At 51.1% G+C, this 15,900-nt stretch overlaps 1 protein-coding gene across 3 annotated transcripts in view; it reads left to right on the forward strand.

Annotated features, from left to right (window-relative positions):
- The window catches only part of SYT2 (synaptotagmin 2), a 184,515-nt gene that overhangs the window by 103,557 nt on the left and 65,058 nt on the right, over positions 1–15,900 (forward strand). The window contains exon 1 of one of the 3 annotated variants that reach the window (XM_084610964.1): positions 15,183–15,309. The exons of the other annotated variants lie outside the window; for them this stretch is intronic. The gene's annotated coding sequence lies outside the window, so the exon portion shown is untranslated. Of the gene's footprint in view, positions 1–15,182; positions 15,310–15,900 lie in introns of those variants that run through there. 3 annotated transcript variants of the gene reach the window in all.

Here is a 15,900-nt window from a genome sequence, read left to right on the forward strand (position 1 = left end):
TGAAATGAATGATTTTTTTTTTCTCATTTGATTTTTGATTAAAAAGAATCAGTTGTTGAAAACGGAAAATTTTCACTGAAAGCCACAAGTTTTTGCTGAGAAATGGTCTTTGACAACTGAAAACCTGTAGACGTCAGAGTCCACACCCAGTAAGATTAAAGGGTTGGAGGTCAGGAGAGTTTTCACGCCTCGGTCATCAACGCAAGCTGATGCCACGGCCTGCTACGTTCAGGTCACATCAAAGCGCTTTTTTGCACCCGTGAGAGCTAATACTTACATTTCGATGAAAGCTGAGATTCTGTCCGATCTGAAAATGCCTTTGGGGACGGCCGTGAAAATACATCAGGCCAGCCAGGTTTTTGTCTGTGCTGGTTCAGTGTGATGAAAGCTTCTCTCCAAGTCCCGGGGAGATCATCACTCACTGGGCACATGGGGTTGTGTGTTTCATTGCAGCCCAAAGGGGCTTCAGTTCAGTTTGATCAGACAAGTGTCATCAAAGGGCAGAAGTACAAGAGACAGCCCCTGTGGGAGAGGGAGGGGAGCCCTGCCCTCACTTCCAAAGCAAGGCTGTCCGGGATGGAAAACACGTTCCTTCTGTCCCAGGCTGGCATGTGGAACAAGAAAGCAGCTGCCCCCACGTCCGGGCCTCACTCCCACAGCCCCACGCAGTGACGCCTGCAAGAACCCTGCATGAGTTCCCTTTGGTGTCTCTTTAAATGCACGCGCCAGAGGGGGAAGAACAGTGCAAAGCTGGGAACTAAACCTGGCTCTCCCCAACTACTGCCATAAGCATTGCACCGGGCTTCTTCCCCATCAAGGGTATGTATCTGAAGAGACGCCCAAGGGAGCTCCTCTGAGACGGGTCTACGGGAGTTAGGCACCTAAATACCGTTTAGGATCTGGGCCTTAGTCTTTCTGGGCCTGAGTTTCTCTCCTGTACAACAGGGACAATAGCACTGCCCTGCCTCACGGTGTGGGGGAGAGAGTTGTGGCTAAATATGGTAACGACTGTGAGATGCTCAGATACTGTGATAACGGGAGCCAGACAAGCGCCTTCACAGATGCACCTGTGAAATTCTCTCTCACCTCTGTGCATCACATTTAACAGCTTGAGTTCTCCTGCAGGGGCCCGACAGGGGTAGGCACGAGACCTACCCCTCTGCTCGCAGTAGCCAGAAACACTGGCCAGTTGAAGTCACTCTTGGGGCAGGAGGGGTGCGATGTAGAAATACGGCCAAGGGTCTGTCAGATGAAGCTTTACAAGCCTGGAAACTTTGGTGAAATAAGTGTTCCTAATGACCAAGGCATGGGAAGTTGGGGCCCAGAGCAGGGGTGCTCATTTGGTCTGCTGTTGTGGCAACATAAGTTGGAGGGTGGCTCCCAAGTCCTTGGGCAACGCTGGCCTGGTTTGAAGTGGTGCTGAGTGCCAGCAACTGCTTTTGACTCCCATGGTAGGGCTGGGGGCTCAGCACCTGAGAATCAGCCCCCTCTTGGCCAGCTTCTCAAAAATGCTCAGCACCTGCAATTTTGCATCCATATCCCAAACTTGCTGCATGGCCTGATGTGAGCAGCAGGCTGTGCTGCTTGGGGAGGTGGGGAGGGAGGGCTGCAGGTTAGCATTGGCAGAGCTGAGCATGGCGAACCAAGGAGGGCACAGAAGCACTTAAGCATAGGCCAGGTGCTGGTCCTTGGCATGGGTCGAATTTCACTCCAAATAAGCCGTTTCCATTAATGCTGCTACCAGGAAACCCATTTGCTAGAATATCTGCGGGACGCAAACAGATGCTGGGCATGAATGCAGGGAAACCAGTGTGCCCAGGGCGCTTGGCAGTGCCCAGCTCACCAATCCAAAGCCTTTCCTGAGAGCCCTCTGGCTGCTGCCTTTAGTTTGTTCTCAGCCAGACCCTGCTCATGACACTCCCTGAAAGTCTCTGCCGGCTCCAGCAGCAGGGAAAGGGAGCCGAACCTGCCCATTTGGCAGCAGCTGCTGCGAGAGGAGTGGAGGGGTGGAGCTAGACCCACTAATTCTCTGCAGAGCCTCAAGCTCTTTTATGGAGGGGTTAAAGCCCTTTCCAGGGTCCCCATTACACAGGCTTCTGCCCAGCATGACTTGTGGAGAGTGGCCCCAGCATCCGGTCCTTCACTGGGTGGAGAAGGATGGTCTTTTGGCTAATGCACAGGACAGAACAACAAGGAGGTATGGCTCTGTTGCTGACTCGCGGTGTGACCTTGGGCAAGTTATTTCGCCTCTCTGTGCCTCAGTTTCCCCACTGTTACAATGATACCTCCCTCCTGGGTTGGGTGAGGGGTGCGTGAGCTTGGATTAATTCATGCTTGCTTTGAGACCTTTGCGTGGGAGAAGCTAGCAAAGAGCAAAGAAGGGTGGGCGCATCCCAGCCAGGGCTTCTCTCGGCCAGTGTCAGGCATTAGCTGTGCTGTGAACAGGGAGGCTACATTAGCCCCAGCCACGTGGTGGGCCGAACACCTTTGGTCTGTTCGCTCCCTTGAATGAAGCTAAGCTCAACTCAGCTGGAACCGGCTCTCAGAGCAGCGTTGCTTCATACCCTGGGCTCTTGCCCTGCACCCATCTGGCTGGAGGAAATGAATTCTTTCACAGCTGAAAGGAGCGTGACAAAGAAGCTTAACCCCGACTCTTAACCGGGGCTGGTGGACATGGGACAAGCCTTTCTGCAGTTCAGCTGAAATGTCACGCATCCTGCTGGGCTGTCACCGTGGCTTGCGATGGCTGCTCGGAGCAGGCAGCCTGGTGCCGCCCTCGCTGCCCCTCCTGCTGGATCCAAGGAGCAGCCAGGAGAGGAAGGCTGCAGCAATGGAGATGGTGGGGACACAAGATAAGGGTCTACGGCACCCCCAGTCTGACAGGCCCCAGGAACACTCCGGCACTCACAGCCGCCGAGTTTTGTGCATCTCCACGCCCTGCCCCTCTAGTGTTTGGGGCAGGGTGTATGGTCATGTGAATTTCATTCACAAAGATGCAAATTAGTTCATTAAATGCAACATCACATGCAGAGCTGCCCAAAACGTGACAGCCATGAACCTAAGATCCAGCTTGACTGTCTGCTCAGCGGTGGGCACAGCACCGGTTTGTCAGCCCCTGCATCTGCTTCCCTCTGTTCCTAGCACAAGGTACTTTTGGGCACTGGACACTAGTAGCCAGAGCTGGATTCGGACAGGGACACTGGAGTTCATTTCTCTGTCAGTTACATACTTGCTCAGCTAAACTGTTTGCAGTGTTGCTGGTGGTTAGAGCAAAGGATTAGGAACCCCAGGACTCCTGGGTTCTAGTCCCAGCTCTGTGAGGCAGTATCTTCTAGTGGTTAGGTCAAAAGACTAGGAGCCAGGACTCCTGGGTTCTATTCTGTCACTGACTTGACATGTGATGTTGGGCAAGTCACTTCTCTTCCCGAGGCCTCTGTTTGTTTCTCAGTCAGTTTCTTGCAGGGGTGTTGAGAGAATTAATGGGTGTTTGCAAAGTGCTTTGAGATCCCCATAGGATGCAAGGCTGTGTGTGATTTCTTTATTAAGTGCTGTTGCTGAACTCAGCTGGAACAAATCCACCAGGGATTTGGGATCTGTATAGAGCAATCTTAACATGAAGGAATGCAGATCCAGCTGGGGCTGTTTGGAGGCAAGGAGGCTATGTGGAGCTGCGGTGCAGTAGGGTCTAATAACCACTGCTGTGCAGGTGAGATTTCTGTCTCGGTATTAGGGGATGTTCTCAACCTCTCTCTCACCCACCCCAACTTGGCTAGGATGGCTCTTCCCTCCCAGTCAATGCGGTTTGGGCTCCTCAGGTTGGAGTCTCTCCTTTGTGATCAGCTGCAGCGAATTTCCCTGTACTCTGTCCTTGCTCCCCCTCATAGCTCAGGTCACATAAGGGGCATTCCATTCAGGGAGAGGGAAAGTAGCACGGGTCCCATCCCCATGCAGCTAGACACTCTGCTATCATCCAGGTCAGCTTCCTAGCTGCTGCCTCTCCACCAGCCGCTGGGATGGGGCAGTCAGCGTCGGGAGGGTCTCACGTGGTGGCAGGCAGTGCACAGGCAAAGACCTCTGGAAAGTGCAGTGCATCCCTGCCATCTGTGCACACAGCACGCGTTGCATCCTAAGGCAGATCCCAACTTCTGCAGACTCTGCCCCTGCCACATCGCTGAAGCTGCTCTGTACTTTTCTCTCATCTCTAGTCCCAGCCCACCGTGGCCGGTGGTAGCCAACCCGGGACAGACAGAGATGGGGCTATCCAGCAATTTAATCAGCATCAAACTAATGTCATTCAACAGGCTGGGGGATTTTAAAGGCGCACTGTCACATTTAGCTCCCAATTTTGACCCGCTTGACCATGGTTACAGAAATCCAGCTGTGAATCGGCTCTGCCGAGCTACTTTGGCCCCCACATTTCAAAATGTCGATCTCTGTTCTTTCCATCTGGCAAACACAGTTTCACTTAGCAGAAACCAGCAAGACCAGCCCCTCTGCTGCTGTTAATCAGCACAACTTCTTTGGCCTCAGTGACCTGTGACACCAGCTGAGGATCTGGCCCCATGTAATTAATGACCTTTTCTTTTGGTCCTGATGAGCGAGCCTTTCCAGCTGGGCTGTGCAGCCAAAACCAGGGGTGTTGCCTGAGATCCCAAAAGTGAAATGCACCAGATAAACCTACAGCATACTGAATCCCTATCAAATCTACAAACAGGAGGATGTGTGAAGGGAGAGACTCAGCCTTCAACTCCATGGGCTGGCCAAGGAGAGCTTTCTGGAGGGGCAGAGCATGAGAATGATCGTTTACTAAACATAGGGAGTATTCTTCCCACGTGTGAAGAGAGGAACAGACGAGACCTGGACTCTATTCCCAGCTCCACGACTGACCTGCTGGGTGACCATGTTGCCTCTCTGTGCCTCAGTTTCCCCTCCCACCACTTGTCTGGCTTGTCTGCTTAGACTATAAGGCCCAGATCCTTAAAGGTATGCAGGATCTGGCTTCCATGGAAGTCAGGATCGGCTCAAGCTTTTCCAGGCAGGGTCTGGCTCTTACTATGCGTCTATGTCCCGCCAGCACAATGGGGCCTCAGTCTCTAGATGTTGCTGTAATATTATTAATCATGATTGAATGTGTCTGAAGAAAAGTAAACTGGATTTTAAAGCTGCTTATCGGCTGGTAATTTGGGATGTTTTCAGCATGGCAGGGAGGAATGGTTAGCTAACTGGACGGTTCCTGCCTTGTTTCTGTCTCTCTAACTCTGGCTATTGAGCACAGTTCTGGTCAGATCGAGGTGTAAATCGTAGCTTCACTGGAGCTATGCTGAGCTACACCAGCTGAGGATCTGGCCCACAGTTTGTACACGCTTGTTTGGACATAGTGGTTCGATGCGGGTTTTCAACCAAATAGCACGTAAGGGCCTGTTCCAATGCGGATGCCTAAATAAAGGCTAGATTGTGTGCAAGGCTTTGGGGTTACAAAAGGGACTAGGAACCCCCCTACACAGACTGCCTGGACCTGGGTCCAGATCTGTGGGGCTGCTTGCTCACCTGCTCCCTACCTGGAGCAGGGGGAGGGGTAGCAAATGGGCAGAGCCAGGGCTCAATTCCTACCCCTGCTCATTAGCAAGAGCAGCTGAGCGAGCCTGAGGCAGGTAGTAATTGGCTACAGGTGTAGGCCAGGAGTAAGTTACTACCCCCAGAGCAAGAAGGGGTGTTGCTATGTCTCCCAGAGCTACTCCTGAGATGGTAGCGCTGGCATCCTAGGGCTGGGCCTAAAGTCACCCCCTAACCCAGGGGTGGGCAAACTTTTTGTCCCAAGGGCCACATTGGGGTGCGACACTGTATGGAGGGATGGGTAGGGAAGGCTGTGCCCCTCAAACAGCCTGACCCCTATTTTCCCCCTCCCACTTCCCGCCCCCTGACTGTCCCCCTCAGAACCCTCGACCCAGCCAACCCTCCCTGCTCCTTGTCCCCTGATTGCCCCTTCCTGGGATCCCACCCCCTATCCAACCCTCCCTGTCCCCTGACTGCCCCGACCTATCCACACCCCCGCCCCCTCACAGGCCCCCCCAGGACTCCCACGCCCTATCCAACCCCCCCCCCATTCCCCGACCCCTAGGCACCCCAGAACCTCTGCCCCATCCAACTGCTCCCTGTCCCCTGACTGCCCCTCGGGACCTCCTGCCCAACCCCCCGACCGCCGCCCCCCTTACCATGCTGCTCAGAGTGGCAGGAGCTCGCAGCCCCGCTGCCCACGCAGCGGCGTATCTGTGTGGGAGGGGGAACAGCGGGGGAGGGGCTGGGGGCAAGCCTCCCTGGCCAGGAGCTCAGGGGCTGGGCAGGACAGTCCCGTGCACTGGATGTGGCCCGAGGGCCATAGTTTGCCCACCTCTGCCCTAACCCAAAGAGGTGCTGATCCCCTGCAGCTCCCGTTGGTTTGTTAGCATCTCAGGCAGGGAGGCTACTTATTTAGGTGCCTCCTTGTGGATTTAGGGGCTAGATTCCCAAAAAGACTTTGACTGACTGTCACTTTAGGTGCCTAACTCGCAGAATCAGCTTCACAAAACCCTGCTCAGCTGCCTCCAAACCCTGTAGCACCTAAACTTGCCCAGCGCTGACGTTTTTGCCGTACAAGTTTGCTCAGTACCTGTATTTCTGCCTCTGTGCACACGTGCCACTCCCTCCCTCTCGGCATCCAGACGCCAGAGCAACGCACGAAACGGGAAGATGGGCCTTCCTCGCCTGGTAAGTGAGCTCAGAACTCGCTGACCGGACTGGGCCCCTGTACGGGGGGCTTATGCAGAACAGCCCCTGGCTGGGCGGGGGGAGTAGAGGAGGAGGACCTCACATCCGTTCGTGCCATAGGATGCGTGAGACCCTCCCAGCTAAGTCCCATCACCACCTGAGGGGGAGAAGGGATTTGAACTGGGATTTACAATGAAGCTGAGGGCCTGGGGCTTCAGATCCCGCGTTCCAGTCCAAGCTGCAACTTCCACGTGCTGTGTGCCCCGCTGTAAGGGTGCTGGCAGGCTGTCTAGACGTACCCTTACTGTCCCCGTTTGTTGTATAGGGAGCCTAAGCGCCAAACTTGGGCTTTGTGTCTCCCAGTGGCTTTCGAAATGTTAGGCGTGGTGCTGCTCGGCGTCCCCACCCCTCAGCTCTGCTGTGGCTCGAGCCCTAAATGCCACTTCAAGCCCCCGAGGCTGCGGCCACAGTCAGTAGAAATGGGCTACGCCTTCCAGTGTAGCAGGATTTACGCCAGCTGAGGACCTGGCCCGTTGCATTTCCAGCCTCTGTGAGGTGCTGTCAGCCATGGCGAGTCAAAATGAATGCGGGGATAAAATTAAATTAAATTAGAATCGAGCTCTTGTGCTTGAGCAGGCCTGGGATGTTTTATAATGGACTCCAAGTCCTTTGCATTAAATACCCCGCAGTGACTCAGAGGAGGCAGCTGACCTGATTTATGCCTCAGACAATTCGCTGCGCGTTCCCGAATATATTTGAAGTATTGTTCCCGATGACACGTCTCCGCCTTCTGCTTCCTTCAAGATCCTTAACTTTTCAATCAATTTCAAAGCCCTGAGTAGAGGGAAGCTGCTGAGCGGGGCGTGGGGGACCCACAGTACAATAGCTGGGGGGATGTCAAGGGAGGAGAGCGAATTTGTCAGGCAGGCAGCCTTTTAGCCTCCTCGAATACGCTACGGCAGGAGGACCAAGCGGAGAAATGGCTTTTGAGAGCAGGGAGGATTTAGTCATCAATTGCCTGTAACTTTGATGAGCCCGTTTTCCATGCAGCCTTTATGAGCCATCTCATTCTGTCTGACGGGGCCCCCTACGGGGTTTAATAGTATTGCGCCTGTATCCATCATGTGCTATTCCCCCCACTCAGCATTAAATCAGAACAGGGCAGGGCTGTTGAATGCATCCAAGAGCCCCTTTGAAGAGGAGAGAGCCCAGCTCGTGCAGGGGTATCCAGTAGGAGGCTGAGCCATGAACAGACTGCCACCGGGTCTGTTACAGGGTGGAGGTCAGATAGCGAAGAGTGACATGGCAGCAGCATCCTGTCCATGCAGGATCAGAGGCCCCCGTACTCCTTATCGGGCCCTGTGCTCTTGACTTTGCCCAGTGCTCAGCCCCGGTGTTGGCAGGGTCATGCCCTTCCAGGCAGGCTCCAGGTGAGCTGTGGGGAGGGTAAGAGAGCAGCAGCTGGGTGTGTTTTCACTGGGACAATTGCCAAGGAGCCAGCACGCTGTTTGTTCTGAGCATCGTGATGGAAGGCGCTTCAGAAAAGCTTTTCCAGGGAGTCGCGGGATTCAGAGTTCAGGAACTGGAGACCTGGAACCCAATGCCTCCACGGAGGTAGCGGCCGAGTTATTTTTAGGGGCTTGTGGTGATCTTTGGGGAAACAGCTAACTGGCTGGAATCCCAGCCCAAACTGTCACGGCAAATCCAGATTCAGTATAAATACTTCCCTTTGATCCGTATCCTCAGCAGCGCCCTGGTGGTCTAGTGGGTAGGGCGCTGACTGGGAGTCACAAAAATTAGCTTCTGATCCCACCTTTGCCACTGATCTTGGACAGATTTCTGTGCCTTTGTTTCCCCGGTTGACTATTTAGTTTGTAAATGCTTTGGGGGTAGCAACTGTGTCTCACTGTCTGCACAGCACCCCGTGTGCCGGGGCCTCCTGATGTTACTATAATATAAAATAGCTGTGCTGAGCTCCGCGGGGTGGCTTAAATAGCTCTGCTAGGGTCTGCCCCGGAGCCCGCCAAGGGGAGTGATTCCGTTGGTTTCTCTGGGCTTTGGATCAAGCTGGAATTCCAGCATTGTCAGTTGTGCCCCCAAAAGATGACCAGCTGATGTGTGACTGAGGAGTTGACTGTTGGCATGAAGGGGTACGAATCAAGGAGCTGATATTTGTCTTAACTTGGGGCAGGTCAGAATTTGATTTTCTGGAATCCGATTTGCCATGCAGTAAATATTTGGAGTTGCCCGGTATTAGTTGGTTAGTCCCAGTTTCAGCATGGAAGGCTGTTATTCCAAAGTGGGATGTTGGGAAATGAGTAGAGAGAGGGTATTGACATGACTCACGTTGTGAGGAGGGTAGCCCGAGGTAATGAAGACCTATTTCTTTTATTGGGGGAAGAAAAGTTTAGAATGAGGATTAGTGCAAAGAAGAGCTGCTCAAAATTTTTTAAGATTCATGGAAGTGTTAAGTACATTTTTATTCTGCTAGGTTATAACATGGAGGGATTTTAAAAAAATTTCTGGGGAAATGTATTGACTTTTTCTGAAAATTGGAACTTTTGAACATGTAAATTTCAAGTTTTATCATTGTAAGGGTTTGCCTTTGTAAACGTCCCATTGTGAAAACCCTCTGCGACTAAGACCATCAAAACTGGCAACAGAAGAAACACAAACAACAAAGAAAACCCAGAAAAACAAAACTGAAACCCAGTAAACCAACCAAAAATGTTCATTGTATTTGTCAAAAAACAAACTTTCAGGAACATCACAATGTTTACAGTCACATTTGTCCATTCAAAGAGGTTGTTTTAATAAGGAGATTTAATGTTTTTTTCTTTTCTAGCCTCCGTTACTGTCCTATCTGAGCGCTTCACGGTTTCTAAAGCATTAGTGCTCGTAACGCCCCATGAAGTAGCACAGGTGGGGAATTGAGGCCCAGCGGGTTTGTCTGTCCTGCACCTGGACATGAGCCGCCCAGCCTGGGTAGGGCTAGCGTGCTAAAAGCAGCTCTGCAGGTGTTTTAGCTCCAGTGGAGATCCAAGCTAGCCACGTGAGATCAGACCCAGGGGCTGGTGGGCTTGAGCGCCCAACCCCCCCACAGCCACGCTGCTATTTTTAACACACAAGTGCATCTGTCTCCCTGGGCTGGAAGGCTCGCTTCTAGCTGTTGCCATATCCTGAGAGATGAATCGCCAGATTTCCAAAGGTGTCTAAGGCCCGTGACATCTTACCATGCTGAGGGGCAGCGCTGGGTTAAATTCTTCTGCTACTCACTTCACTAGAGAATACTCTGCTTTGCCTCCAGTGGCACTGAAAGCTAGGGATAATCATAGACTTTAAGGTCAGAAGGGACCATTATGATCGTTTAGTCTGACCTCCTGCACAATGCAGGCCACGGTATCCCACCCACCAACTCCTGTAACAAACCCCTAACTTATGTCTGAGCTATTGAAGTCCTCAAATTGTGGTTTAAAGACTTCAAGGTTCAGAGAATCCTCCAGCAAGTAACCCGTGCCCCACACTGCAGAGGAAGGCGAAAACCCCCCAGGGCCTCTGCCAATCTGCCCTGGGGGGAAGTTCCTTCCCGACCCCAAATATGGCAATCAGCTAAACCCTGAGCATGTGGGCAAGACTCACCAGCCAGACACCCAGGAAAGAAGTCTCTGTAGTAACTCAGATCCCACCCCATCTAACATCCCATCACAGGCCATTGGGCATATCTACCACTAGTAGTAGAAGATCAATTAATTGCCAAAATTAGGCTATCCAATCATATCCTCTCCTTCATAAACTCATCAAGCTTTGTCTTGAAGCCAGATATGTCTTTTGCCCCCACTGCTTCTCTTGGATGGCTGTTCCAGAACTTCACTCCTCCAGTGATTAGAAACCTTCGTCAAATTTCAAGTCTAAACTTCCTGATGGCCAGTTTATATCCATTTGTTCTTGTGTCCACATTGGTACTGAGTTTAAATAATTCCTCCCTGGTATTTATCCCTCTGATATATTTATAGAGAGCAATCATATCTCCCCTCAGCCTTCTTTTGGTTAGGCTAAACAAGCCAAGCTCCTTGAGTCTCCTTTCATAAGACAGGTTTTCCATTCCTTGGATCATCCTAGTAGCCCTTCTCTGCACCTGTTCCAGTTTGAATTCATCCTTCTTAAACATGGGAGACCAGAACTGCACACAATATTCCAGGTGAGGTCTCAGCAGTGCCTTGCATAAAGGTACTAAAACCTCCTTTTCTCTACTGGAAATACCTCGCCTGATGCATCCCAAGACCGCATTAGCTTTTTTCACGGCCATATCACATTGGTGTCTCATAGTCATCCTGTGATCAACCAATACTCCGAGGTCCTTCTCCTCCTCTGTTACTTCCAAGTAATGCATCCCCAGTTTATAACAGAAATTCTTGTTATTAATCCCTAAATGCATGACCTTGCACTTTTCACTATTAAATTTCATCCTATTACTATGCTCCCCTGTCACCATGGTGAGGGGTCAGTGCTGATCCATTGGAGCGATGCCGACTTATACCAGCTGGGGACCCAGCCCATGATGTTTGTTGTGGGGCTCTCTGGCTCATTGCATGTATGGGGGGAAAGCGGGACGGTGCAGGGCAGTGCTGGTGTTTTACTGCCCCAGTCTCGAATTGATTAGGGCAAGTGAAAATGATTTGTGATTCCACCTGCATTTGGAGCTCACTCCCACCCAGACCCTGAAAGGTATTTTAGCTCCCATGGGAGTTAGGAGCCTCAATACCTTTCCGGATCTGGGCCTCAGAACCCTGGAGGCAGAGGCACCAAAAATGAAATGCAGGATTATTTCACAGCTGTTAATCAATTGTCCTTTAACTGAATGGTTCTCAACCAGGGGTGAGCAAGTTTCAGGGGGTCCGCTAAGGCCTCAGTGTTAGACTCACTGGGGCCCAGGTCAAAAGCCTAAGCCCTGCTGTGCAGGGCTGAAGCCCAGGGCTCTGAGCCCCACCACCCAGGGCTAAAGCAGAAGCCTGAGCAACTTAGCTTCACGGGGGGCCCCTGTGGTGAGGGGTTCCTGGCAATTGCCCTGCTTGCTACCCCTTAACGCTGTCCCTGGCTTTTATATGCAGAAAACAGTTGTTGTGGCCCTCTTGGGCCGTGGAGTTTTTATAGCTTGTTGCGGGTTGGGTGGGGGGCTCGGAAGAAAAAAGTTGAGAACCCCTGCAGTAGTCTGTATGGGAAGTGCTGGGATGGGGCTGGGAGACGACCAATAGCAAAGCGCTTGCATGAATCTGGTTACTATGCTGTATTCTGTAGTGCAATAGCTAAGCCTGGAGACTTACAGAGAGGTGTGAGTTCACATTTGTGGTAAATTAAGATATTCTAATAGTCTGAAGCAGGGCCAGATTTAGGGACAGGCAATGCCTGGGGTGCCGGGTTTGTGGGGCGCTGGGCTTGGAGGGCTGGTTTTGTTGTTCGCAACAAAGGGGAAAAGAAAAAGTTTGAGGTGACATGTTTTGGGTGTTCCGTAGGTGAAGTAATTTGACATGAACCTCCTAGAATGTAGAATCTCGTGGAACCTCCCAGACTTCGAGAACTACATTTTCCTTGAACCTCCTAGAACGTTGTCAGCGAGGCCCTCGCGGGTAGGTAAGGGGCGTTGCCAGTCAGCCAGTGAGATGTAAGAACGAAGAGACATGAGAGCCCAGTTGAGATATTGTGAACCTTGTTTTGTTGTGTAATTGTGAAAGTGTATTTGTGTTTTAAGACTTGAAGAGTGTGAGTAGCGACTAATAAAGGACATATTTAATGATACACCAGAGTAGGGTGACCAGATGTCCCAATTTTATTGGGACAGTCCCGATATTTGGAGCTTTTTCTTACCATAGGTACCTATTACCCCCCACTCCCGTCCCGATTTTTCACACTTGCTCTCTGGTCACCCTACACCAGAGATATCTATCAAACCCCTGTCTATGCAACGATATAAAAGAAACACCGTTACTTCTTTTATCAGGCTTAATGCGTAAAGTTGGATGACTTTCTAAGACTGCGAAACATAGACTTTTGCTCTCCCTAATATTTCCCCACGTAGAAAATAAAAGATGCTTATTCTTAACATTAAAAAGTTTCTATAAGCTTAGGGGAAATAAGTTTTTTTTTTTTTTTTATTTGCTTATATATGGCATGAATACAGATTTACAGATCCTAGCGTGCAAATTTATCGTCTTTTATGACAGGGATAAATCATGCATGCAAATCAAACTGTGCATCAAAGTCATGAAATGGGCTACAAATGCAATAAAAATAAGGTACTCAAAAGTTTAACAAATGGAGGGTGGATGCCATTTGGTCTAGGGCCGGCCCTAGTCTGAAGGAGGATAAATCCAGTGGTCGGCACTTCTCAGGGTGGAGGTTGGGGTTGGAGCTGCTCGGGGTTGGAGGGGAGGTTGATGCAGTTGAGGGACTGGGGTGGGCGAGGGGAGGTTGTCACTGCTGTTGGGGGCTGTGGTAGGGGAGGTTGAGGCTGCTGGGGAGCTGGCATGGGGGAGGGGAGGTTGACGCTGCTTGGGCCCCCCACAAGAATGAGGCCTGAGGAGGGATTGGATGGAGGGCGCATGGAGCACCACTCCAGGGGGATGAGCCTGGCAGAGCAGGTCTCCTGTGCGGAGGTGCAGAGAGACTTTTAGAAGGGCTAGGAAGGGCTAGGAAATGGGGGATGGGCCTTCTGGCCTAGAGAGGGGCAGGGCCCCTGCCTAGCCACCCCGGCGGGATGTGGCTGTGTTGGCAAATGCATTCTCACTGCAGTTTTGTAACCAGACTCCCACAAAGGGTCCAGTGAGTTTAGGAGAACAGGTCGTGTCTAAAAATGGGTTAGTGGCTCATGGATAGTCCAGGGCGGGTGGGGCTGGGGGCAAGCTGGCTGTGGTGATGTGGGGCTAGGAATTCTGATCCGTGTTAATTTCTGGATGCTGTACGTGACCGTGACGTGGGAGAGGTTTACTGTCTGCCCCTGGGGGGTTCGGTGAATAGCAGGGAGGTAGCACAATGGATTGGGATAGAAGACCTTGGGGTAAAAGGGGCAGGTGGATAGGAGACAGGGCCACAGCCACTAAGCTGTGAAGATGCTGATTGCGGGCCCCAGCCCGAGTTACACAGCTGTTTTGCCCAGGCTGGGAATAGAGGGGTCCAAAGGACTGAAACAGTTAGGGTGACTGTGTAGGGGAGTTAACAGCCCCTTGACTCAGACCCGGGCCCTGCAGGATGGGTCGGAAGTAGATGGGCCTGCCTAAGCTGTCAGGGGGATGCTGAGGATTAGGTTAGACAGCCACGCTCATAGGCCTGTTATGTTAAAATCCTCATTTGTGCTGTGCTGCAAAGATTGAGCCGTCCTTTGGTTTAAGAAAGCTATGCAGTCAGCACTTCAATCATCATCCCAGCCGGCACGGGGAAGTCATGCAGGCACTGAGCCCGGTTCGATCTGCTGAGAGATCACGGCCAGTTCCCAGGGGCTGTAGCCAGAGGCCGTGTCCAGGACCAAGAGAGTTGTGGGATCCCACCCCAGCGAGGTGAAAGAAAGAGGCTTAATGCCTGGAGGCCGGGGGAGAGGGGAGGGTTGCATACAGAGAGAGATCGGAGATGCAGCTAGCTCTGTAACCGCAACACCAGCCAGGACCAGCTAACATCTCTCTAAACACAACTCACCCTGTCTACACTAAGTGCAAAGCCCTGTTTAGACTCAAGTGAGTTAAAATGCATTGGGCCTTGTCTACACGCAAATGTGCACTGGTTTAGTGAAACCAGTTTAGTCAAACGGTGCAGACTCCTGTGTGGATGCTCTGACTTCAGTTGAAGAGCAGCTGAGTTTGGGTTAGTTTAACCTCCTGAACTGAAACAATCATGGTTTAAACCAAAATGAGGGCATCCACCTGGCCTTTCGCCCTGGTTTAACTAAACCGGATTAAAATCCATAGATTCCAAGGTCAGAGGGGATACTGTGATCATCTAGTCTGACCTCCTGCATAGCACAGGCCAGAGAACTTCCGCCAAATAATTCCTGTTTGAATTAGAGCAGATCTTTTAGAAAAACATCCCATCTTGAATTAAAAATTGCCAGTGAGGGAGAATCCACTTATAAATAACACCCAGTTAAATCGGTGCCCTGTTGTTGTAGACTTGCCTTTATCAAATACCTTTTAAACCCTCCTATTTCATGACTCTAGATGGGCTGCAAATCAAAATCGTTCTAACCCATGTTCCTCTTTTCATGCAGTTTGAAACCACACAACAGCTGTGTTATTACTGTAGTGCCCACGAATCCCAGTCATGGACCAGCTCCTGGTTGTGCCAGGAGCTGTACAGGTGCAACTAAAAGTTGGCCCCTGCCCCAGACCACGTCTACACTACCCGCCGCATCGGTGGGTAGTGATCAATCTATCGGGGATCGGTTTATTGTGTCTAGTGTAGACACGATAAATCGATCCCGGATCGCTCTGCCGTCGACTCCGGAACTCCACCAGGGCGAGAGGCGGAAGTGGAGTCGACCGGGAAGCAGCGGCCGTCGATCCCGCGCTGCGAGGACGCGAAGTAAGTGATTCTAAGTTGATCTAAGATACGTCGATTTCAGCTACGCTATTCTCGTAGCTGAAGTTGCGTATCTTAGATCGATCGTCCCCCGCCCTCCGCTAGTGTAGACCAGGCCCCAGAGAACTTACCTGGAAATCCTTCCCCCTCTAAACTACCAGTTTCTGCCTGGTGTACATTTGAGCTAAGTCTGGCTGTAATGATTTCACGTTCTTTCCCATTTCACTATTCTGGACGATTAGTCCAGTTAGCTGATTCCTCATGGCTTTTTCTATTATTATTATTATTATTTTCACCACTTTCTCATTTTCTTGCTCCAGAATGAATCTGTCCCATTTCCCTGTGTAAGGGCTTCATCAGTTCCTGACACGTCCAGGGTTTAATTATGGCATGTTTTGAAAGTGCAGTGTTCTTTCTAAGGGCCCGTCTACGTGACGTTTGTTGCAATTTTGACCAGTTGATTGGATTTTTTAAAGTAAAGTTAAAGGAAACTTTGAGATGAAAAGTCATTTTGAACTAAACAAATTAAATGTTTTGACTTTGGGGGAATAGTTTTTGAACTGAACAGTTAGTCAAAGCCAACATGAGTTCACA

This window comes from Lepidochelys olivacea, assembly GCF_965140295.1.
Source record: "Lepidochelys olivacea isolate rLepOli2 genome assembly, chromosome: 21".
Taxonomy (NCBI): domain Eukaryota; kingdom Metazoa; phylum Chordata; order Testudines; family Cheloniidae; genus Lepidochelys; species Lepidochelys olivacea.